Below are 4,850 nucleotides of genomic sequence, written 5' to 3'. Positions count from 1 at the left end.
AATTGGGAACGAAGAGAAGAGAGTGACAAGGTGAATAAAATATGGATACTTTAAAACGTCTAACAATGACTATTATTTTGTTTTTGACTGAATTATTATTTGTCTAGTTAAAGCGGTATCTAGCTTGCATCAATGGGCTTGGACTTCTGGTATCACTAAGCGTTTATGCCAATTTTATAACATTTGACTATTTAAAAATTAAAATAGGGTCCCACCTTAAATTGAGTTGCATATGAAATTTGTTATTCAACAAAAATGAGATGTGTACCATAAGTATGTAATATAGTAATGTATTTACTATGAAATTATTCAAAATATTCTATGTGTATATGCGCTCTCAAGGCACTTTGAATTATGGAGCTTCCCAAGTTAGCCGCTTTCTCGCTCCCGCTTCCACTTCACGTTCTGGTGACTAAGGTCACCCTATCTCCAAGGAACCAAGCACGTATATCAGGGGCTTGCAATATGAATCTTTTTAACGACATTAGAGTACTATGCTGACATATATACATATTCTCAAATTGAGAACTTTGCCACGGACTCCAAACAATAGATCTCATACTTTTCGTCTCTATTTGGATCCTAGCAGCTTGAAGATCATTACGGACCTCATCCCTTAATCTAGCATGACCATCTGCTGCCCATCCCTGTGGGCGAGGCCATAAGTCTTTATCTCAATCCTCTCTCAGTATAGGGTTTAAGCAAGCCAAATACTCATACCACCAATACTTAAATAATCAAATGAAAGTATATCTAATTAATTTAAATTATATAATATTTAACTAACAAAATAAAAGCTTATATCTTAAAAGTTAAATCCTATTGAATTACCTGTAGTATCCAAGTAATTCTGTTGCATTGTTTCCCCATTTGATTTGTTTGTACAAACAAATCAAGCTAGCCCTGTATATAAATGTGGCATAAAAGCACCTCCCCAGTCAAAATCTTCCAAGCTATCAAGGTCTACCAAAGATGCTAACCAACCAGCCCGAACTCCAAATTTTCTTGTTGTAAAACTCACTTGGCCTAAAAAATATAACAAAAAAATCCTGATAAACTCATCCTCCTCCGCAGAGTTTGGGTCCAAATATAGGGCGTCAACTTCATGTTCTAAACAATAATCTACATCTAATCGATGCATGAATTTGTCTCTGATGTGCAGGTTCAAAATGTATCTGTCATCCATATTCCCTAGAACAAGTCTACCTTCAAAATCAAACAACGAAGGCAGTAGAGTCTTCAACCTTTCAAAATCATCTTCGATACTTGAATCAAACAAAACTAGCTTCTTCTTGCCCACACTTAAACCCGTTAGCATTGTAAAGTCAAGTGGTGTGATACCAATCTCACCACATGGAAGGTGAAAAGTGTGCGTGGTGTGCCACCATCGTTCCGCCAATGCAAATATCGATGGATGATCAACCAATGCTCGCTTTCATTACCGCGATATCAATAGACCAAAAGGTGTTCCCAAAATTCGAGCTCTTCGTGCTCCATTTCCTCCCTCTTTCCACTAGATGACTCCGAGTCTCTTTAATACTGGCATTATGCGATCTCTATTTTGTCGAACTCATTTTCTACACGTTGAGGCATTTAATCAAACAGTTAGTATACGTTAAATTCGAAACACGATTTTAAATCAAAATCAATTGAACAATGTTCACAAACTCATACTTACTCCATCAGTGTTATATAAACACGAAACATGCTTGTCTGGATCGGGAGCCAACGTCGGATGATCAACAATACTCAATCTCCGTGGAAAATTGAAATCATTTTCCGATACGAGTTTACTATCATTTTCCCAAGGATTTGAACTCCCCGAGCCACGCATAATAGTCTTCTTACGTCCAGCTCGACGACATTGATCCATTGCAAAAAACATAAACAAATTTGGTTGAAAAATGAATTTTTATTTGGTGATTGAATATTTGGGTTTTGAGTTATCTTGCTGAAGCTCTCGCGGGGAATGTTACTGGAAGCTTGTACGTGCATTTTAAATAAAATGTGTGGAATAGGGGACGGGACAACTATTCCCGTTTTAAAAAACTTTAGATTCGCACGGGACAACTAGTCCCGTCCAAATTTTTTTACCCAAATTTACACAAATCGCGCTATTTCTTCCCTTCATTTTAGAAATTTTGAACTGCCAAAACTGATGAGGTGTCACAACGCAAAATGGAAATGCGTTGATGATGCTCTAAATTTGGAGAGACTTGAGAGGAGTGATTGTAATCTTCCTTCCCACACTTATAAAAGGATTGGCTCTTGTGGAAGTAGGCATCATTGGTTGAACTACGTTACATCTTGTATCACATTGTGGTATGTTTTACTTTACATTGTTATTGCTTGTTTGTGATAGTTAATTCCATAGACTAGGTTTGTGGTTGTTGGTTATAGTGAAAGCTTAGATTTTTCGATTGGAGTTTAGAGTGTTCATATTCAAGCTATCTTAGTGGGGATCGATTGGTATCGGTTTCCCCAACAGACAGATCGGGGAAAAGTAACTCTTATAACCAATTTTTTTTTAATCACTCACAAGGACCGAGTAGATGAAAGGTTAAGTATACTCTTGACGCAAAATTAAAAATGGCTCGAGTAGGTGAAAGGTCAAGTAAACCCCTGATGCAAAATAATAAACGGTCTGGCCCAACCAAAACGATCCGGTGTATATAGTATGAACAATCACTGCTCATACATGTTCATACCTCAACATGAGTTATGAACAATCATTGTTCATACCTCAATATACCTAAACATAATGTGTGGTCAATAAGAAGTATGAACAATCATTGTTCACACCTATTGGAATATGAATAATCATTGTTTATATATTAACATGAGGTATGAACATACAAATAGTGATTGTTCATACCTATTTGGGGTTCATACCTCAACTTGAGTTATGAACACTCATTGTTCATACCTATTTGGGTTCATATCTCAACATAAGTATGAACAATCACTGTTCATACATCAACATATTGTATGGTCATTGTTCATACCTCAACCTAAGCTATGAACAATCATTGTTCATACCTATTTTGGGGTATAAACAATCATTGTTCATACCTTAACACGAGTTATGAACAATCAATATTCATATGAACAATTATTGTTCATACCTCTTAACATAATGTATGATTAGTAGGAACACATATTGGAGTATGAACAATCATTATTCATACATATTTGGGATATGAACAATCATTGTTTATACCTCAACATGAGCTATGAACAATTATTGTTCATATATCAACATAGTATATGAAGTATGTTCATCTATTTGGGTATAAACAATCATTATTCATGCAACAACATAAGGTATAAATAATCATTGTTCATACCAAAACGATATAAAGGGTAAAATCGGAAAATTTTATTTCAAATCCAAACTATTTGTCTTTACGGATTATTTTCACTTGAAAATTGGTTTTATGGGTTATTTTCACTCGAAAATTGTCTTTGAGAGTGAGAGTGAGAGTGATTAAAAAAAAACATTGGTTCTGAGAGTAATTTTCACTCAAAAATGGGTCTTGGGACTAATTTCTTATTGTGGTTTTATCTAGGAAATTTTGTCACTTGTCCGATTTAAAACTATTGCGTTCAGTCCACAATCGAAACGCAAGAATTGTAACCAGCTACGTAGACAATTGATCGAAATGCTGGAGACAATTCGATCAATCGAGATGCTGTTCAAAGTCATGACTTATCAAAGTCGATCTTTGGTTTTGAGCTTCAGGTAATCAATGTGCCACGCAGGGGTCAAATATATGTTGCGTATAAAATTAAGTTGATGTGAGCATGAGCAGGCCGGATGTGGCATTCTTATCATCCCGACCACATATTAGATGAAGATCAATATGTATGAAAATATATGTACTCTAAGTTTAAGTCTATCCTTCTTTAATACAAAGATCCCTACTAGCTAATTCCGAAGCCAATTCAATTTTTATCAGGAAATTACCCTGTCAAAATCTGTTATTCAACAGCCGAAAAATTGTATCTATAAGATTGTCCTTAGTATGTCTGCCGATTTTGAGTTAGATAATATGTATAATTTTCCAAACTAAAAGATGACATCAAAGCAAACTATTGTGTATGGTCCGAATCCTTTTCACAAGGCGCTAAGTAGCTAACAAAGCAAAAATCTCACTTTCAAGGAATAGTTGAGGTGACCTGTTCGATTAATTAAGGTGATTCCATTGGGCACTCATCAAATTGGATTGGGCAACCCCTCAAAAAAAAGAAATTTTACAAATTTGCCATATTACAAATTTGCCATAAAGCCCAAGCCCAGCAACCAATTCAACCGGTATTGCCAAAACGAACCCTCCGGGTCGTTTACGTTTTAATTTCAAACGACATGACCATGTCGCCCGAAAGTGTACACACTCAAACGACTTGGCGGTCGTTTTCTGTTTACACTCAAACGACATGGTCGGTCGCTTTTTGAGTGTAAAAGCGAAACGACATGACCATGTCGCTTCGATTGAAAAAAAAGAAAAACGACTTCGCCAAGTCGTTTGAGTGTACACTCGCATCGACATGACCATGTCGCTTTGAGTGTTACTTTGAGTTTGAGTTACACTCAAACTAGATGGCCAAGTCGTTTGAGTGTATACTCAAACGATATGGACAAGTCGCTTGAGTGTTACTCACACTAACACTGAAACTACTGGCGGCCATGTAGTTTGAGTGTACACTCAAACTACGCGACCATGTCGCTTGAGTGTACACTCAAACTACGCGGCCATGTCGTTTGAGTGTGCACTCAAACTACATGACAAGTCGTTTGAGTGTATATCAAACGACATGGCCGCAGAAGTTTCAGTGTTACTACCTCACAC

The 4,850-nt window shown here is 36.5% G+C and overlaps 1 long non-coding RNA gene across 2 annotated transcripts; it reads right to left on the bottom strand.

Moving 5' to 3' along the window:
• Positions 1-801: 801 nt before the first annotated feature.
• Positions 802-4,189, bottom strand: LOC147509131 (uncharacterized). 2 transcript variants are annotated; one of them, XR_015218362.1, is made up of 3 exons: positions 2,743-4,189; positions 1,679-2,708; positions 802-1,577 (listed from the first exon to the last, which is right to left on the bottom strand). It is a non-coding gene; the product is annotated as an uncharacterized LOC147509131 (long non-coding RNA). The 2 variants fall into 2 exon arrangements; XR_015218361.1 differs by having other exon boundaries at positions 1,679-4,189.
• Positions 4,190-4,850: the final 661 nt, after the last annotated feature.

Source organism: Coptis chinensis, chromosome 3 (genome assembly GCF_015680905.1).
Source record: "Coptis chinensis isolate HL-2020 chromosome 3, ASM1568090v1, whole genome shotgun sequence".
Taxonomy (NCBI): Eukaryota; Viridiplantae; Streptophyta; class Magnoliopsida; order Ranunculales; family Ranunculaceae; genus Coptis; species Coptis chinensis.
Note: the sequence above shows the minus strand (reverse complement) of the source record. Positions and strands in the feature narration are given on the sequence as shown.